The sequence below is a fragment of the Numenius arquata genome, chromosome 2 (assembly GCF_964106895.1).
Source record: "Numenius arquata chromosome 2, bNumArq3.hap1.1, whole genome shotgun sequence".
NCBI classification, from domain to species: Eukaryota; Metazoa; Chordata; class Aves; order Charadriiformes; family Scolopacidae; genus Numenius; species Numenius arquata.
The window spans coordinates 89,216,015-89,237,401 of NC_133577.1; the positions used below are offsets into that span (position 1 = coordinate 89,216,015).

The following is a 21,387-nucleotide window of genomic DNA, read 5'->3' on the forward strand; positions in this document are numbered from 1 at the left end:
TTAGGGAAGTTTGTACTACAGTGGCAAAGCGTTGCTGGAAGTCTGATGATATTGATGTCACTTTAATGAATTCACATTAATGATGTCATATTAATGAAGCACTTCTTTCACAAAGAAGTCACATTTCTTTCACAAAGGTATTAAATACCCTGGTAAACTCAGAAATGAGATAATTTTTCAAATTTGGAGGTCTGCATCTGAATGTTTAAGTAAGTAGCATGCATTTGGTGTGATAAGTTCTCTAATGAAGCATTCCAGTGATGTATATTGGAATCGGGCACTTGGAATGTACTTGTCAACTAAATTAGGAGCCCGCACTTGACAATCAAATATTTAGGGGCCTCCATTCAGACACTTCTGAATAATGGCATAGTTAGAGTTTAGTTGGTCCTAACACATCTGTGGAAGAATTTTCTGTTCAGCCTATTTCTCTTCTCTTCTCTTCTCTTCTGATCTGTTACTAACCAAAAGAATTGAAAAAGGACAGAGTCCTTAATACTTCTTAATGAACTCCTATGGCTAGAAAAACATAGAAACCCTAAAGGTAATTCTTTGTGAAAAGGGAAGTAAACTAAAAATTAAGAAAACTTGTACAGTGAGTGCATGTGAAGATATCTTGTATTCTATTGAAGGTGATGTGCATCATAATTATTCTGCATGAAATAAAGACACTTCAGGCAGTTGACTTTTACAGCAGAATGTAGGAGTTATTTTTAGCCTGAGGCAGAAACTGAGGAGCATCCCATTATCTGACAGTCTTCTTTAGTCTAAAACATAAATGGGTGTTTTAATATAATCCCATTTTGTGGGTTTGCTTCTTCCTTTTGATTAAAAAAAATTGGGCTCGTCATATGTCAGATCAGTTTTTGTCAAACTTAGCCAGAGGCTATTTGAACGCAGGTGTTGCTAAGCAGCTCAACACTAGAAACCACTTCTCCTAGCATGTTACATTTTTTATAAGATGCAAGAATGTTTGAGACTCAAACCAAAAAATTAGAAATGGGTATATTAACATGTTATATTCCCAGCTACCATTCTGCTTCCCTTTTTGATTCTTCATAAATTTTTGTGTGTGTTTTGTTTATTTAGAAAGATTTGGAGATTATTTGCATGTTTATACATTCTAAAGCTTTCAGCACTTTCTCCTAGCTGGCTCAGAGAGACTGGAAACTGAGATCCGCAGCGTGAATTTTCTACACTGTAAACTATCAGTTAATTATCTATTCCGCTATGATGAGTGTAGACATCCCTACAGCTTTGTGGAAGTTGGTACAGCTTATGAGTTTAGGTTGAGGATTGTTGTTCTGCTTTGAGATCCCACTTAGGTTGATCCGGGAGCACCGTGGTGGTCCTGCTGCACTGGTGAACTTGTGGTTAATCAGTCACGCTGACCTAATGTGGCTCCATCTAGAAGTACTGGGAAAGGTGGGTGTGCAAATGTGATGCAGTGATGTTCAAGCTGACTCTCGGACCTTTGGATGTCACTGTTGCTTCCCACTTCAAGAGGGTTTAGTGACTTGCCACTACGTTGCGTAAGTACAGCTATGTTTTTAAATCAGTGCAAATCTTGCATTGAGTCGTGTACTTGAGGTCTGTGTGTCACAAACCTTGGTTTGGAAGCAGCAATACTACAAGGAATGTCTCTTGTACCACTTTGGCAGAATGGAATGGTAAAGATATACCTGAAAATGTGTTTCTGCCCCTTTAAAAATATGCCTGTAAAAACCTTCTTTAAACTTGTTTGGGTGTTTTTAATTTTTTTAAAAAAAGTAGATTTACTGGAGTTGTAGTAAATAACAAAAAAGGCTAAACTGAAGGATAAATTAAAAAATGTGGAGATCCCTTAATACATTACAGAACTTCGACAAAGATCACAAATGTCCTGATATTTAAAAAAAGCAGATGATAAGGAATGATAGCCAACTAGAGACATAGTTTAGAAGAGACAGTTTTGTGGATTTTCTTTTCTGTTAGGACTACTGGTTGCAGTATCTGTAGAGAATTGATTAACACGAGAAATAACAGGCAGCTCACTAAACAGGTATAAGAATGGATTATTTATCTGAGTAACGTCACCCTTGCTGTAATAGGTTTTATTAACAAGAAAACTAAAAGCTACTAAGTGTTCAAATGCACAAGTTCATGTCTCAGCTTCATTACTGCCATCATTGATCATTATACTTTATTTACCATAATAAATCGAAGAAATAGAAGATTAGAACAGATTAAATTCTCTTTGCTGCTAGAACATCAGAACTTTAGTCAATAACCTAACGTGAAGAAACTTTTTTTTTTTTGGTAATGTTTCCTATATGATTTTCTTTTGTGTCGTCCTTTGGTTTATTTTTATCTTCATTTTCTTTTGCTCTTTTTTTGTCTGTTGAATGCGTGATGTATCCAGTGCTCATACATACATACGAGATTGTGTTTATAGAGCCTTTTGGGTTTCTTCATAATTCTGAGACTGAGATAAACTTTTTTGAAGAATCCTGGAAAAAAACAAGCTGGGCTGCGGTTACTGTTAACCGTTTAAAATCTGAAATAACCAGATAACCGGATTCTCCCTTAATTTTCCAAAGCTAGTATGTGACAGACAAAACTCGTGTTGGAAGAATGGGTGAGCACATGGCAAAGAGCGAGTAAAGTGGCAAAATTTGAGTGTCAGAAGGGAGAAAGAAAAGTGTGTTCCAGTCAATTTGTGTATACAGTGTTTTTTAATTAAAGGTTCTGAAATGGAAAGCATGTTACAGGCATTCTTAAACTACAGGTGACCAAAATTTTAGTTCATATAAATGTATATGAATCCAAGCTAAAATTTGCTTGGTTGTGTTTATACGAGCAGTATTTAAAATGTAAAATTTTAAATGTATATCTCTTTATTCCCCCATGAATTTGAGAAATCGAACTGGTAGTATTTATGTAATGAATAGTTTAGTGTAGTCATCTAAATCTGAAACAAAAGCTAAGGAGACTTTTTTTTGGTTAGTTTGCCACAGTCAGTGGTTCTGCATAGCAGGACTCTGGTTGAAGTTTGGAGGGACTGTATGAACCAGGATCTGTTGTTGGGCTAGTATTTTATTCGTATCAAAAGTTACTGATTAGCAAAAAGGAAGTAGTACCTATAAATTATTTTTCCACAGTTCAAAGTGGATTTTTTTCTATTATGACCTGCTTTTATTCAGCTTCACAAATTCAGATTTTTCTTTCATGCAGGGATGGTTCTTCCACTGTGACACTGTTTATTAGGAAGCTGCACTTCAATTAATTCAATTAATAATGAATTAATCCCCTAAAATATCACAGTATAGTGGGGGAGGGATACTTTATTTTTTTAGTGTTAGGATTTGTGTTTGAAGAAGAGCTTGAGAAATAAATGAAGTCATCTTTCATTTGTTACTAAGTGCAGCTTACATATTGCTGATATTAGTGTTAGAATAATAAATTTAGAATGTTAACATTACAAACCATACATTTCTAGCTCTCTTCACATGTACAAACTATTTGTAAGTCAGCATGCTATGAACTTCAATAGATGGCTGGGTGTAAGAAGTGAGCTTAGAGGGAATGGTACTGGTGTGGTAAATGGGATGTACAAGAGTGGACTGGGTGAGGCGGGAAGCAGCCTGTCCAGACAAAGAAGTGTAAAGAATTCAGTGGTAGGTCACAGATGTTGGTGTGTGGAGATGGCCACCTGACTCTGAAATCAGCTCTGCATCTAAGCTTGAACCGAAATAAGTGCAGCTGATTTGATTTGGAAGGGCCTTAGCTTTGAATCATGAAGGGCATGTTTTCTCTGTGATAGGCAGCCCTTCCAAAGAAGACTTTAAATAAATACATTCTGTCTGCTCCTTTTTTTACATGTACGGGAAGCTTGTTTGAAAACAAAGTTTTTGCAGTTTACTTGGCTTGTAGTTACGGAAATCTGTACCTTAAAATATTTTGCTTGGTAGAGGCTGATTTGAAAAATGCAATTGTAAGTGAAAATTTCTTGGGGGAAAAAAAAGAAAATTATTCACCTTATTTTTTACTTTTCAGTACTTGACTAAAATTTTAGATGTCATACATCATGTCTGTAAAAAGACATTCCCTTAATCAGTGGTAGCAGCAGGTTTTATTTAACAAGAACAATCTGAAAATGGCATGTTCAGTCATGCCTAAACTGTATGACAAACAAAATGCCTGAAGCCAATAGAGATAACAGCAAATGGGGACTATCTCCTAGCAAAGAGACATCGGCTCATTAAACAATCATGTTCATCCCTGGTATTCCAACCCTTTCTTTTCTTTCTTCCCTCAAAATTCTGGCACTGCCAGATACTGGCAGGCGTATGCCCTAGTAATTAAAAGAAGAGAAAGGATATGAAGCTTGTATGCCCGAACAAGTTCATTTGAGGTAAAAATATGTGATATCAGTACAACATTCCTCATTGATCGTTGAGAGGATTTGATTCGTAGTAAATCTTTTTCCCAAAATAGAGCAACAAAAAAATCCTCACTTATTGAAGGGGGGAAGAAAGAGAATAATCCATTTAAAGTGCAGCAAGCAAGCTTCTAAACTCCTTATTCTGTCTGTGTGTAATGAAGGAAAGTAGGAAAAGGGTAAAAAGTAGGGTTAAAAGCTAGAATAACCTTTAAGATTCAGTTTTAAAACTTATTTGTTAAAGGGGAAAGAAAAGGGCAGGGGGAACTGTGTTTGACTATTTGCTTAGCTTCATTTAGAGCAAGCAGGTAGATTAGATTTTTTGCAGAAGCAGCTTGCTGCTTTATTTCTGATTTGTCTCCTAACCTGATACTCCATTTGTCTTAGTAATTTGTTTCTGACTAATTTTCTTAATAGCCTGTTAGGTACCATGTCTACTTCTGTAATCAATGTATGATTTATTGTTGTTCATTCTCTGCCATAGTATCCAATTTAATTAAATGAGATTGAGTGTTTTCATTAGTATGGTAGCCATTTAATTCTTAAATTCACCATGACTCTTGGGTGTATACTTCTACAGATTTATTTCTTATTTATTGCTTGAGGTCTTCATTCTTCGTGTAAGTACAATTGCAATCTTTATGCAAAACTATGCTTCTAGGGGAATTTTCATTCAATTACCTTTTGAAGTTTTAATGAGTTGGGTTTTTTAAAGACTGTGTGCTGGGAACTTTAAAATAAAACATCCTTTCAGACTGTGAATGCACATTGCATGCCTTCAATTTTTTTTTTTTTTTTTTTTTTGTCTCCAGGTATGTCTGAGGTAGAGCAAAGGTCAAATGTTAACCATCTCCTCAAGTTACGTTTCAGATTAAGAAGACATGAATGTCAGGAATTTGCAGGATTGAGTTGAGTGAGGCCAGTAATGTCAAAGTATTAGCTGAAAATGTGAGGAGGGGGAGAAGGGAATGTGGCAAGAGGCAGGGGGATATTTTGGAGATATTTAAATGTATTTCACTCAGACAATGTGTTACAAGGGATCACAGAACTGGTAGTGTTGGGATGAAAAAGTATGTGTAGATTTTGCTCTTAAATTAAAAATCACTTTGCAAATTGCAAAATGGTTTGAAAAAAATAAACATTTGCTGTTGGTTTAGGGTTTTTTTTTCTCTTGTTTTTGCTCCAATGTTTTAACACCTTTGAAACTCTACGGTATAAATAGGTGGAAGTGTAATCATGGATGTTTAGGTTGGCTTTTTTAATTGGGAAGCTTTTCAAGAATGTGCTTATTTTCTGCTTAAATGCATTTGCTGCTTATAATTTTAATGAGTTTATAGATGAGTGCTTTTTACTTTGAAGACCAATCCTCTTCAAAAGATGGAACCGTCCTTGAAAGGTGGGTTTATTTCTAAGAGCTTTATAAAAAGCCATGTATCTCCAGAAGGCTCTTTTTATTTTTCAAAGCATAATCTTGTCCTCTAAATATTTCATCTATTGCTCAGAATGTTTTGTACACAGCAGTTGGATTGAATCCCTTGATTTTTAGGGAATGTTGGATTTGAAGATGGCACTATGGCTGAGTCAGTTCTTGCTGAAATATGGCTAAATGTCTACTGCTGCCATCAGCTGATCCAACAAGAACTTGTCAGGAATTCAGTTCACACGGTCACTTGCTTCTCTGTTGGAGTGACTTAAGTTGTTTGCATGTCATCAGCAACAGCACAAAAACCAGGACAAAAGATAACGTGAAGGAACAATTCCCACTCAACTGTTTTATTTAGAAGGAGAACTGCAAAGCAAAGTGGAGAGTCTTTAAATAATTTTTTTTTTTTACGCTTTAGTTTATGCTGTAAGATACTTAAATGTGCCTGTAATGAGGCAGAAGGAATTGGCGTTGGCCGCTTACCCATTTCAGCCATTTGGCGGCTGCCTGGTTAATCCCCATAAAATGTCCCTTGATAGTCATCGCTTGATATTAAATAGCGAGGGGGAAAGGTGTTGTGAAGCGTACACACTGGAAATCACCGTGCTGTACCCACAGGTCGAGTACTGTAACAGAAATCGGCGTGTCACTTCCAGATGTTAAGGTCTGCTAGGAAGTTTAAGTGCGTTTTGTTTTGAGAACCAAATAAAATTAAAATACACTGAGCTGTGTGGTTTTTTTTACTTGAACTTAATTTGAGGGCAGCCTTAATTACCAAGGCAGGCTTTACCAGTTTTATTTTATGCTGCTATGCTTTGGCCACATATTTTCATTATTTTTGTCTTTGGTTCCTAATTTTGATAAAATATTTACTATCAGTTAATTTCTGGCATAGATCTGCCTTTGTCAGTACACCCACTGCTTACTCTAGTTATTGACTGCAGGTTTACTTGTTTGGGAAAATCATCTTGAGAAGTTACTTTATAATGAAAATACAGTTGGCCTAATGTGCCTCGCTGTACACCAGTCATTGTGAAAAATAAGTTAGTTTAATGGTGGTAGGTATCTTTTGGACTTCAATAAACAATATGTTTTGTAGACAAATTCAAATCCAGTTTATGAAGTTTTGCTGAATTCACGTTTGTATTATCTCCATTTGTATCACCTTTCCTCACAAGTCCTGCTCAGGAACCTAGGAAAGCAGCCTTTCAAAATCAGGGGGAAAATGGATGTGAAGTCATTAGTACTGTAGGCTGATCAATTTTGGAGCTGGGTCTTACTCGTGTACTGGAAAGACAATTGGACTCATACATCCAGTATACCTTTTCAAATGGCCTTCACTGGACTTATTTCAGTGCCATGCAAAATGAATAGTTAAAGGCAGCACCCATGTGTCCCTTGGCTTCTCACTAAGATCACACAGCCGTACGCAGGGAATAGGATTTATAGAGCATCTATGTGAAAAGCATGCAAATTGCCTCTTATCTTTAGAAAACGAACGGGGTTGGCAGGTATATGGTTGATAACTTCTTTCTTTATTGGGAAAGTAGTGGTAGAAGTAATATTTTGTGGTTTAACCCATGAGTCCCATTTCTTCTTTTTCTTAAATCTGAGAAAGTTGCCACTTTCAGTAGTAATAAAGCTCTGACAAATTCCGTAACGGAAGGCCAAGAAAAGAAGAGAGCCAATTAATATGTAAGAGAAGGAAATGTAATCTAAGTGAATGCATTGCCAGAAAACAGCAGAAAACAATTTATGCAAAGGAGCGAGATTTCTGAGTTTGTCAACTTTGATCTGATTTCAGTGAACCATCGGTTCACAAATCCTTTGGAACCTGACCTTCACTGGATTTGGTGCATTCAGAATTCCTTGCTCAATATACAGTCCTTGTCATGTGGTGTGTAATATAAGTTGTGACTTGACTGTATATGTATGTGTATAAATATGCACGTAGGGTGTAGAGTAAGTGTTGGAACAGTAAAGAAACCTTTGGATAGGGCAGCTTGCTTTTTGGAGGTGGGTAACTTACTAAGCAGATGATGCAGGAAGAAGTATACATCTATCCAGATAAAGTGTGTAAATTTTAAATAGTCCATCTTTCTCCATTCTCCTAATGAGTAGTAGCATATCAATTGGCTGTTTCAAACCAGAAACTTCGGCTTTGTATATTTTAGGAGAACTTTTCTACACATTCATCTTAACAAATGCATCTGGTTAGTTGTTTGCTTGGATTTTTTTTGCCAAATTGTTTGCTTCTGCACTTTTTTTTTTGGATGCATCTTTGGATTTGTGCCTGAAGCCTTCTTTGCACAGAGCTTTGAATCATAAAACATTTTGCTTGAATCGTCTTAGGAAGGAAGTACTGGGTTTTTTTTTTTAAGGAAAAAGACACAAAGACAATTACATTGAGAGAGATAATTCTTTTTCAGAAGCTAGTTAAAGTTTACATTTTTCTGAGATCCTTTTCTTGCCAGATGTTTCTGGGGCCTGGGGAGCTTAACTCAACTGTTCTTTCAAGGATGGAATCAAGGTGGATCCAGAAAGGATATGTCCAATACAGTAATTCTAAGAAGGAAATACTTTTTTAGGTTATTCCTCATTCCTTAAACTGAAGCATTTTAATTGCTAACAGAACCAAAAGTATTTCTAGTAACAAAAATAGTCAATGTTTATTTGGATAGATATGTATTCACATATTTCTAGTATTTTAAAGAATTCTGCTATTGCTCGCAGCAGCCATCTAGGAGACTCATAATCTTGGCGAATTATGGAACACACATACAAATATATCTGTTCTCCAGTTACAGATAGCTGAGGTTTAAATTTGAATGTGAAAACAGCATTAAATGTTTATTCTGACCAGTAGAAAAATACCGTAACTTTTCAAGTCCATCCCAGCATCTTAATCATTCTGATAGTGTTTGTTTTGATAAAAATTATTTGCTGCCTGTCTGCTGATAAGGAAAAATACTTACTACAGTATTTTAAGAAGAACATTTCTTCTTTCTTAGCTGTTTTAAGAGAAGTTTAGATATACACTGGTCTGCATAGTGGGGTTTTTTTTTACAGGATGATTTTGGAAGTTGAATGATGCTACTGTTTGTGAAGCATCACTCAGCTTGGTGTTTTCAAGAATGGTGTCCTTGGTTTCCTTTCAGAAAGCCAAATTCTAAATTATGTGTCAAAATGGGTGTCCCTTAATGGGCAATATGAATCCTCAAATATGTACTTTCTGGTGGCGAAGTTGTTCTTTGTTCCTGGGTTGAAAATAAGGTCCATCATTTGATTTTGATTTGATTCTTTAGTCATGCTGATATTAAACCTATACTTGGGCAGTACAAAAATGAAATCTGCACTTGCTTTGTTAATCAGAACGGTGTGGAATGGCTTGTTCATGAATAAAGTGCTTGACCTAGTTGTGGAGCCCAAAAGCAATTTGGGGAAAGTTTAAAGTAATTTTGTCACCCTGATACTTCTCATTGTTCTTATTTATCAATAAAACGTGTGCTAGGGAACAAGAGCTGGCTATTGACATGCGTAAAAGTCTCTTTCTTTGACAGTTTGTGGTAGTTTTTTAAGGGGCATACTCAGATTGGCTCTGTCTTCCAGTAGTGAATAAACATGATGTCCATAATGTAAAATTTGCAGATGGGGTAAGGCTCAGTAGTCTTCAATAGTAATGTTAGAGTAGTCATAAAATCCATTTGATTTTATGGTCTCCTCCTCAAATAACACTTCTCCCCCCTGCCCCCCAACTCCTTTTCTTTCTTTATGACTTGTGTGTAAGAAGAGTTGTTTGATTATATTGTTTTTTGGTTTTTTTTTACTATTTTGCTATGAAACTAAAGGTCGTGTGAGAATCCCCAGGAATCAGCCATTTCCCAAGAATGTGACTCCTGAAAGATGGTCTGTTCTAACATACTGCTTCTGCAGCCATGATGTGCTGCATGTCAGAGTAAATTAGAGCACAGCTTATTCATTCTCCTGCTACATCACAGGAGTTGGATTTTGAATACCCATTACTCTTTATTCTTCAGACTTCGTTAATAGTTTGGACCATGAGTAAAATTCTAGGTCACTGGCCCTTTCCCCGTTAGTGTTAATGGAGCCCTTTTAAAGTCTACTGGAATGTGAAGAATGAAGTTTTACTTCCTTTTTTGGGAACTCCTAATTTTTGCCAGTTGTATGATTAGTTCAAGCTTCTGCACTGCTTCAAGCAATAAAAGAGTATCACTAATTTATTTACTATGAATAATTAGAATTTACAACACAAAGAAATGACATTTAAGCCTTACCCTTTCAGAAAACTAATTATCATGTATATGAAGATTCCCTAGAAGATGGGAACTGAATGCTGAGAAGATTTAACTTAACGAGACTGTTTTAAGTTTCTTTTTTATGTTAAGACCTGTTTTTATTCTGATTCCCTACTGATAGGCTGAGGGGGAAAATCAGATTGGAATGAACAAATAAGAAATCATTTTAAGACAAGCATGTCTCTAATACTATGAAAAAAAAAATCAGGAATTGCATTTGAAATCGAGATGTAGAATTCCAGGCCTTAATGTAAAATTATCTTTCCACATCAGTTTAAAACTAGCAGCTTCAACTTCAAATATTGTAGGATTTTAAAAACTTAGATTCTGTAGTAGTTTTGAGAAGTACAAACAGGTGTCATTTGGTTTGAAACAGTATTGCTGTATTTTTCACTTACGAAAAGCCCCCTCACATTGTCTTATTAAAACAGACTTTGCATGTTGATGGTTGTGTTTTTCAAGTAAGAAGATCAGGAGGAATGAGAATGTTCTCTTTTTTGTGTGTGTGTGACTGTATCCAAGTTACTATCCGTAACCCAGGTTTTGTTCTGCAGCAAACTTAATTTAAATCCTCCTAGGAATGCACAGTATCCTTGCCAAAGGGTTTCACAGAGCAATTGAAAGCTGTGTTTCAAAATAGGCATTCTTTACAAATACTTCAGTTAAAATTTTGTCTATAAGAATAGACTATAATAGTGCATGTGCTTTGTGGCAAATAGAGGTAAATGTTTAGTCTGCACTGTTGAGTAACTAGAAGCTTAGCATGGTTAGCTTTGCCAGTAGTGCAGCTCAGTGGAGGGTGGCATTGGAAGAAAACCACAAATTAAAGCACTGTAGGAGTGTAATAAATAAAAAAACCTGTTGGATTGATTAAAAAGAAAAAAAATAATTACAATTCTTGTGTCTTTTAAAAAAGCTTATAAATAAGTAGTGTATCAAAGCCAATGTAGTCAGATAAATCCCCAGTGTTTCCAGCTCTTGGCTCCACGCACAGATAGATGAGATGGTTTAACCAGTGGCTTTCGGATCTTTCCTCTGGAAGTGCACAGCAGCATCTGTTACTGAGAGCTGTGACCACTACAGGTTGGATTGGACCTGTCCTTCAAGTAGAAGCTGAATTAATCTGCCCGAGAGATCTGCCAGGGACTGATTGCTCTAGATTTGATTTATGGTCAGCCATCAGCTGTGATAGTGTTAGTATTGGGTTTTGTGCCTCTAGCTTGCCTTTCTCACTTAAAGTATAGTTACTGATACTGGGTGTGCTGTTAGGGCATTACAATGCAAAAAAAGGGGTTTGTTTCGATTTGGATACTTAAAATGAATCCTTTCAGTTCAGAGGTCTGGTAGCATGGCAATGGCCAAGTGCTGTATTTCATTTGGAGGATCTTGTCACACTTCAATGTGCCATTTTTTCCTCAGGCAATTATTTGGTTGTAATCTAAGTCATGTTGGTTTGTCTTTCATGTTAGATGGGTAGTATTATGCTACAGTGATGAGTGCTTGCCATTAGGAGTACTTGTCAAGAAATATTTCTCTTTTCTGCCTGGTGGAAACAGGAGTGGGTATTCACATCAAAAGAGGGTTTTCCACGGAGTTAGATCGTTTCCAGGAAGGATAAAAATTTTGAAATGAGCACATCCAGGTAACTTGACTCAGTAGTTGACCAAAGTACTCTCTGGTCCAGTAATACTGGTTTCTAAGAAACCTTGGAATACTATAGAAATTTTCAGAAAATTTGCATATAAAATTATTATTATAATTAAAAAAGCAAATCCAGGAGCATAAATCTAGATCAGCAGATGCTGAGTGGATGCCAGTTCCAGGCTAGTTAGTGGGAGATCTGTTTTATTTAATTCTCTTGACTAAAGAAGAGACAGTGCAATTTAGCAGATCTTTTTTTCCTGGGATTTTAACTGGATCTTTGAGACCTTCATCGCAGAAGTCTATTGTAGTCTTCTTGTGAACAGCTTGAGTTAATGGGAAGGCAGAGGTTGTAAGAAAGGTAGAAATTTTGACTAAATAAGCAAGGGAAATGGATATGGAACAGTTTCTTCAGTAGATATGATAAACTAGTAGTAATTGAAGTTAATACTTAAGATAACTTAAGAACTGCTATTCTGTGCTTTTAAAAAAAAAATAAATAAAAATTTTGTACACCAAAATGACATGAGAGCAGTTGTTCTCATTCAGGGAAACGTTTGATCATCCCAGCATTCTTTACTGCAGGGATGAGCAGGAACCTGTTTGAGAGCAAAGCAGGTGTAGAACAACCTTTTATTTTTCTTTTTTCATACTGTTACCTTCCACACTATTGTTATCCTTATTTGTTATATGTGTGTCCACTGAAAGTTTTCCCACAAAGAGTTTACGGTTATAAAAGCCTAGAAAATTAGGCTGCAGGGGACCTTGAAGAATCATCTAGTTTGTCATCTTGTCCCAACAGGATCCTTGTGCCTGTGTTATCCCTCACATTTGACATTGATGTATTCTTTAAGATCTCCGGTGATGAAGATGGCTTTTCTAGGCAGACTGATCTATGTGCTTTTTTTGGTATGTGGCTTTTTGTTTGCTCTTTTTTTGTGTAATGTATTTGTTGTTTTTGCAACAAGGTCTTATTAGGTTCAATGAGATACATGAGTTAATCAGACTGCATCCTATTGGCAAGGTGATATTTTGCTCTCACTGAGCCAGTGAGTTGTTTATAACGTTAACTGTACTTCTGGGAGAAATCCTTTCTTACAGCATTTCTTACCAGTGGTGAATGACTGTTGAAGCCTTTGTGGGTGTTTGATATGACGATGTGTAGATGTACTTATGTCTTCCTTCCTTCTTTACCGTTTTTAAAAACAGTCTTCAAAGACAAACCATAAATTGAAAAGCAGCTGTAGGAGAGAGTCAGAGCCTTTTACTATCCCAGCTCCAGTTAATAAGGTACTCCATTATATATAAATAAAGATAGCCAAATGTTAATCTGTTTCACATTTTCAGATTCACAGCGAGAAAAAATCCTGGGCCAGATTTATATTTCAGGCATAAACTACTACAGCTTAATTGGTAAAATGCTCTCTTTTTTATCTTATTACAAATCCATGTCAGAAGTACAGTAAAAAAAAACCATGAAGTGTGGGTGGAGCTCTAATTGTTTTAAGAAAAAGGAGTTCCATTTAAAAATGGAAAATTTTACTTAATAGGAAGAGAATACCAAAACCTTCATACATAGGGCATAGCTGTGTTATGATCTCTGTGGTCTTGATATCAATGGATGTTTCTTCCTAAAATTACTTGCATATGTTAGCAGGAGAAATTACTAATATAAGGAATGCTATGTATACAAGTTATACATCTTTTAATGACATTTTTGCATATTTGTGCTAAGAGAGGGGATAATTTGATACAAATTTCAGAAGGACTTAGGCTAGGTCTAGTGGGCCCCGGTTTTCTGCTGTCCCTTTTGTTGTGTGTGGACACCTGTTTTTTAATAGGGAAGTGTCAGGTCTGAAAATAATACAATAATAGTTTCGAGGAATTCATTTACAGTGGGATTGCTTCCTGAACAGCTAAACATTGTGCCAGGGTGATGGAGGCTCCAGGATGGGCAGAAGATAAGGCTGGGCTGTTTGACCAGTCTGTAGGTATTTCTGAGTTCATGCTGTTCGTGGTGGAAAAGCCAGGCTAAGAAGTCCAGCTTGTCTCTCCATCCATTTATATTTTATGTTGCAGTTTAATTATTTCAGTTACAATGGCCAAACTGTGTGTGGAGTCAGGCTGTAAGGAGGAGCATGTTAATCCCCTGTCTGTGACTCTTGATGGGCCTGTTTACCTTAGGAGTCATAACATGGGGCTGTGTCTTTATGTGGCGTGGTGGTGAAACTTCTTGCGTTGGGATGGATGAGCCCTGCAGCTCCGTAGCAGTCCTCTTCTTGCTACTTCCAGTAATAGCAACCGAGCGGGTCACAAGGGGAAGACTGTTCTGCGGCCCATGAAACCTGCAGGTTAAAGAAGTGCCCTTGGCCACACATCTGAGCTCTGAACTCTGAATGAACAGTTTGGTTCTCCTTAAAAATAGATGGTGTTTACTATTATCAGGGACGCTGTTCCAAAATAGTTAATATTATGTTTCACATTAGTATGTGCTTTTAGATGAGTACTTGAGTATTTCTCTGGTTTGAAATGCTGAGGTTTTAATTTTGTGAGAGTTTAACCTTTCCCGTGTCAGGGCTGCTTTGGACCCTTGGTTTTTACCTGCCTTGCCTGTGTGGACTCTGGCACTCATTTAATCCTATAGTTAGCTAGACCAACGCGTTAGGAGAGACTATTCCCTTTTTACAGGGTTAGTTTTCTGCTAGTAAGTTACCCTGACGTGACTTGCCTGCGTCAGGGGAGGTGGTCCGGCTCAGATGGAGATGGTGCATGGCGGGTGCCCATGTGCAGGAGCAGGAAAGAGGGAGAGCTGGAGTAGGGCTGAATGGACACAGGCTAATTTAAGCTGTTGTGGAGCCTCAGCCCTTGTCCGTCATGTTCAATTTGTTAGGAATCTTGGGGGAGGGAGAACAGTCTTGTTTTCTTGGCTGGAAAACGCAATTGCAGGGGGACATGTGAAAATAAAAAATAAGAAGTAAAAATAAAATCAAAGCAATGCAGAGTTATTTCAGCGTCCAAATAAAGTTTGGCTCAACGTTAGGGTGAAGGTTCAGTTCTGATTCTATCTGGAGTAGTTTCCTTTCTTTAAATTGTCTAGTGCCCTCATACAGTTAGTCACAGATATGCAGAGAGACTTTTTATTTCCACATTGTTTTTATAGTGTTTGAGAGACTTTTGGATTCCTTACTCTTCCAAATCTGCAGAAAGGAATCCTGTGGCAGGGAAGGGGAAGGATTTTATATTTTTTTTTGAACAAAAAGTAATGTATATATAAAGCCTTCTGCTAATTCTTGTGTCTTTTAGCACAGGTGCTAAAAGGTTAATAGCTAGCCTATCGCTTCTATTGTATCAGATGGGGGTTTTTTTCTAACCTAAAGCAACGTTAATTTCCATTTAAGGAAGAATGTCTGCAGGAGCCAGTGGTATTTACTAACTGCGCCTGTGAAAACATTCCTTTTCACCCTCAGATGCTCGCTCAGCCTTCTGTTTTCCAAGTGACATTATTACAGGCTTTAGCTTGTAGTCTGAAAATTAAAAGCACGTTTTAATAACGTGAACAGCAGAATCCTCAGTCCTGACTCCTCCTCGGATACTTCCTTACTTACTTGGATTGGAGTGCAAGTGTAGCAGTGGCTGGGGGATTTATTTTGTTGATGTTGCTGGTTTTTGGTGGTTGGTGGTTTTTTTCCTCCCTGTTTACAACATGAAGTCCCCTACTGGAGCATCATTTTATCTCAAAGTTTTTTTTTTTTTTGTGATACAGATCCTTAAAACCAGTTGTGTGGTTTTTTGTGTTTTTTTTTTTTTTCTTGATTTAAAGTATCATTTGGCAGTGATAAGTTATTGCAGAAGATGAATTGAGCTCTGAATCCCATCTCTAGTGTTGTCAGCTCATGCTAATTCCTCTCCTTGTCCCCTGTACTGTCGGGTTGGGCACATGAATGGCTCAGGGCTGCTCCATGGTAACGCTGTGAATGCTCCTACCCGGTGGTACCTACAGGAGATGTAAAATTGTTTAACTTTCTTTCACTGGGGGATGGTAAAGCTTGAATTACCTTGTGTTTACTACAGTTTGGTCTACAGAAAACAAGGCGCGTGAACAGTTACCACGGAGAAGACGATGCACGTTAATTTGTGTATCAGTCTTAACCTTAACCTTAGGCTCTCTTTAAGCTCCTTAGAAAATAGGGGGGGAGGGGATCATGGCCCTTTTATCCTGTGCCTCAGCAAGGGAGACCCTTGCTGGTGCCATGGGTCTAGAGCACAGAACAGATCCATGCCAGCACATAAAAAAATTTCCCAGATGTCTTTAATGGGTAGATTTCCGAGTACTTCAGTAAAGAGGACTTCACCCATTATTTCTATTTTGCAGTTGAGAAATGCGTGTTATGGTTGATGTTTTGAATCAAGAAAACAAATACCTGTAAGCTGAAATCTTAATGATTTGCTTGAGCAGTCTGGCCTGAAAAGGTAGATCTGTTGACATGCAAAGAACTTCTTGTTCGCTGCAGATCTGGCCAAGACTTACGCTATATTGTATGCAAGTAACTGTATAACTAAAACCCCCCAAAACCATATCAGTCACTCAATAATTAAAAAAGCTAATGGAAAATTGCCTTTTTTGTACAAGCTTTTTCTGCGCTTGGAATATAGGCTTTTATTTATCCAGCTTTTTCCCTGCTTGCTTTATTCCTGCTTTATTCTGGTTTGATTTGATGTAGAAATACCATATCTCTTAGGCAATGCATTACAGCAGTGCAAGGTTCCAGTGAGTGCAGTTGTTTGAACCACCTGTATGACGTGACTCATTCCTCCCATTACGATCCTGTACTACATTTCCTCACACCCAGATTGATTTGTTTTTGTGTCTATGCATGTTTTTCTCTGTTTTGAGGTCACCATATGCAAATGATGCTGCTGCACTAAGGTGCTTGAACCTGCTGGCACTGTTTTGTAAGCTCAAAGTGTGCACATGAAATGCTCTTGAGTGGCCAAGTCTTGTCTATCTGCATGCTCACATCCTAAGTCCTAATTTTCCTTATCTTCTGGGAGAGGATACGTCCAGCTGTGTCTTACGTCTGGTAATCACAATGTAAAGATTTTGGGTGAGTGCTGCAGGGGAAATTAGGCAGATCACTCTGACAGTGACAGAAAGACCTCAGCAAAATACAGTGTGTAGTTTTGCTTCTCAGACCAATTGAAACAGATGTGTTCCTTGCTTGCTTGCTTGCTTATTTTTTCTGCTGTAATCCCAGTTTACTTGCGTAGCTCCCTCTCACTAGGCATCAGCTGCATGTTCTTTCTGTGATCCTTTCCCACAGCTCTTTCTGTCTCCCACGCTTTCTCCTCCTCACTCGTAAGTCAATCCTATAGTTCCCTCAGTTCCTCACAGAGCCTTTGAATGGGAAGAGTCAAACACCTGCTGGGCTGGTTCAGGGCTGTATACAGCGCTGACTGCTCAGGTGGAAGGGTAACTGCCTCCTTTGTCTAACCCTTGAATTACTGTGGCAGCTAATCTGCATCTTTCACTCTTAGCAAACTTGAATTAAAAAAATAAACCCCGCACTTGTGCAACTTTCCAATCTTAAAGATACTAATCTATTATTATTTATTACTGTCTGGAACACAGCACCACCATCCCCCTCATTCTTCCCATCACTAGTGACTTCAAAAAGTATGGGGACAAAAGAGCTGTGATTGCTGAGCACAGTTTCCATAAGAAGCAGGGGTACAAATGCTTGTGACAGAAGACTTTTACGCTGTTGGGACATGGAATTGCACTGTAAGAACGTGGACTGGATTTCCTTCAGGAGCCTCGGGACATTTATTTTTTTTAAAAAAAAAGAAGTGCTGGCAGAGCCTGTGTGGAAGAGGCCTTCCTTCCAGATGCAGAGCTACAGGGTGATCGCGGCAGTCTAGGTTGGGAAACAGCTTCAGAGCACTGTTCCTAGGATTAACTTGTATGTATGAGGTGTTCTCCCAAGAAATAGTTACAATATTGACTGTAGCAGCAACCTTAAACTTTTTTAATCATCTCTGGGAATTGCCATCCTAGCAAACTTCAGCGCCTCAGATGTGCTTTATCTGCATGACTTCTATCACCACTGTCTCTATTCTTGACATCAACGTTGCAGGCTTCAAAAGCACTTATTGAAAGTCAAATTCAACAGCTATTATCTGGATATGTGCCTATCCTGTTTAATGTGCTTTTTCAGTAGTTCCTTTCCCTTTCTGCCCCACTGCTGAGTGTAGAGTCCTCATATCTCTTTAGGTAGAACAGCTATTTATATTACGACTCAAAAAGAAACAACTGACAGAGAAGAGAACCTGGTTGATATTTTTATCAGTTTTTGTGTTAATTCAGAAGATCCCACTGCCAGATGAGAAATACAGTAAAACTCTCAAAAAAGTGTTGTGCCCAAATTTTCCTATTCCCTTGGAATTGGTTCTGAGTCTATTGTCGTGGCTTGTCCGTGCTCACTTGGTTGTCAGCAGCCACTTTGGCTTTGTTTAGTTTGATCAATCCTACACCCACTGTGTGTAAACATTGAGTGAGATTCAGTTGGGTAGAAAAAAGAAAAATGTCAATTAATCAAACCTATGAAGGCACTGTACTTAACCTAAAACAGTTGAATATCAAATTGCATTTAATTTTTAGACAATATTAATTTCTACAAAGGTCATGCTTCAGAGGACAGGATATTTAGAAATACAGTACACTGATTAACCTATTTGATCTCCTTTCAGAACATTACTCAAATACTGATGTCATCTCTATTTCTTTTTGAAAGTACCAGATAGGTGTACCAGGGAAGAAAACACAAATTGGATGCTTTGTATATTACATTGTCACATTTAAAGGAAGACTTCTGTTTTGAAAATAGTGTGTGGATCTTCTCCAAGACTTGTTTCTCTTGCTGCTCTTCTGGCTTTAAATAGAAGGGTGATCAATCTGTATGGTCTTTATCTACGTGACAATGCATCTTTCTTTCTTTTGGAGCATTGTTTCTATTTGCTTAGTTTTGGCAGAAGTACATGGCTTGGAAGTCAGAATGATGGTGGTTACAGGCATTTTAACTCCATTATCTAACTGTTCTTTGAGTGGCTTTTGTTCAGCCGTTGTTCCCGGTGGGGGAACTACTCCCATTTCAGACGGTTTACACTATCTCTAAGACCAGTATCTCCAGGAATCCTATCTAGTACAGGAGCAAGTTTTATAGGAAAAGCGGCGTGCTCTGAATACTGTAGCTTGTTTTCTATACATCCAGGACAAGTTCTCTTTTCAGTTCTTGCAGCCTGCTGTTGTTTTTTCCTAACGTGTATGGCATGGTGCAAACTGAGAAATATTCCTTCTGTGAATAGTACAGATATCCTCAAAACCTATTTCTTATTCCTCCTGGCTGAAAGAGGCAAACTTTGTTTCGCCAGGTTTCTTCTGCTCAGCCACTGGTTCTCGATCTTTTCATTAGGCAGGATGCATCATTTCAGAATGTTAATTAGGAGGGTAAGGAGATGGGTTTGGTGACTGACTCCACTTTGGAGCAAAATTATGATTATTATTTTTTTCCTTTCTCCCTGGTTTATGTGTTTCTTGGGAGCATTCCTATAACTTTTAGATTTGTGTGTTCAATGCTATTAGTGATTTCTGTGTAGAGAATGTAGTCTTCGTTAACTGGATACCATATATAAACCATGAGCAGAAGGGGGAAGAGATGTGTTGTCAGTAGCAAAAATTGATTAGAACACAGAGGTAAGAGGAGCAGTGTACCAAGTTTCAAAAAGGAGGGGGACATTTAATCTCACTTTTCTTAGTGTATAGAGCTGTGCTGTATCTAAATCTGGGCTCCTGTTAGTGTTTCTGTGTATATCTGTAGTCAGGTGCACTGGAATTGCCTGTAGGTCATACCAACAGCAAGGCGATGATTTGGCTGCTTTTTTCTTAGCCCCCTTTATTTGCTGTTGGTTTTTGTTTTCTTTTTAAGAGCAGGGCATTGGTACTTCTTTTGGATGAGTCGTTATACAAGTGCCAGCAGCTTAACTTCTTTGCATAAGGATCTTCAGTCAGTTCTGCTGTTTGGTACTTCCGTTCTTAGATGGTTAATCAGAAGAGGGTCTATGATGCTAACCTCAAGAGTAGTATTGAATAGTTTGGTGCTTAATTCGGATAGCTTGCCAATCCATAATTATGTTTTTCTTTACTAGAAGCATTTTAATAATGCTAGGTAGCTTGTCTTTCGCAATTTCTTTTGCATCCCTGACATTTTACTCTGTGGCTTCAATATTAATATCACATACTAAGTAGTTAAAGTGAGCATTTCCACCAATCATTCTTGACAAGCCTTGCGATAAAGGATTTTTTGGCGATTAGTCTAAGTTAAACATTTGACTTCTGAAGCCATTCTTGTGGCATGTTTGAAGACAGTGGTGGCCAAACAGTGTATTTAGCTGAATAACAAACTGCAAACATAGCTGCTTTTTGTTATTATAATGGAGAGATAATTGGCATTCTAGTGTTGATGTAGTTGATGGTTTACTTAAAGCTTTAAAAGAATTCAAAATACTTTGTTATTTTGCTCTAATACAGAAAAGTATGTTGTTTTTTTTCCCCAGAAACATTTCTGAGTGGATTTAGAGATTGAAAACTATTTTCTCTGAAATATAATTAAGTATTAAAAGCAGGCAGTTGGAAATGCTCTTTATGGGTGAGAAAGGGATAGAGTTCAAATAAAATGTAAATGTGACTTATAATCATGAATGCTATGAGTTCTGTTAGAGCAAGATGTGCATCTCATTGATCTCTTAAGTGATGCTCATCTTTTTGGTTTGCTTTGTTGGCTTTGTTGGTCAAGGATGAGCACATCCTATGGCTGCAGTCAGCTGTGCTCCGGCCCACCTGCTGGTCACTGACCTATTGCTGCATTCAGGTCTCTTTTGATCTTGGATACCAAAGATTCCTGCCTTTATTCTTTTTCTGGGTTAAAAATCCATGCTTGTGATCATACTCATTGTTGACATTGGACCGCTCCATTTGGATACGTAGGCTTTTAGAAGTGCACAAAGATCATTCAGATAAGGTGTGCGAGTTTATTATCCTTTTTTGGACTCTCTTCACATAAGAATTAAGGTCAGTTATTCTTAAGAAAATATAATGTTTTACTGGGTAATCCATATCCATAAAAGTGTTTGTAGGTTTTAGATAGTTCCTATGAATAACTTTAGCTCTTTTCACCTCTATAAGGATGTTTTTCAACTTGTAAGGAACTTAAGCGAGCTAAACCTGATGAGAGGCTTGTAGTGAAAAAGATGTGATTTTTCCAGTTATACTGTTGTTCTAATAAGATACTGTATTACTGTAAACCCATTTTACTTAAATATTTTGGATGCTGTCTGGACATTGTAATAAAATGTGCTTTAAAAGTATGATTAAAAGTAGTATTTCTGAAGGGGAAAGGTAATAAATCATTGAGGTTTGGGATTTTTACTTGTATTTGCTGTGTGTTTTGGGAGGTGACGACAGAAAGGTTTGATGCTGTGCAAAAAGGTAGGACCATGGTATTTAACAAGTATCAGAGCTGTGCACAGAGAGG

General features: G+C 37.5%; 1 protein-coding gene across 1 annotated transcript in view; it reads left to right on the plus strand.

Moving 5' to 3' along the window:
* Positions 1 to 21,387, plus strand: part of PAWR (pro-apoptotic WT1 regulator) — a 79,050-nt gene that overhangs the window by 15,258 nt on the left and 42,405 nt on the right. The window lies entirely within an intron of this gene.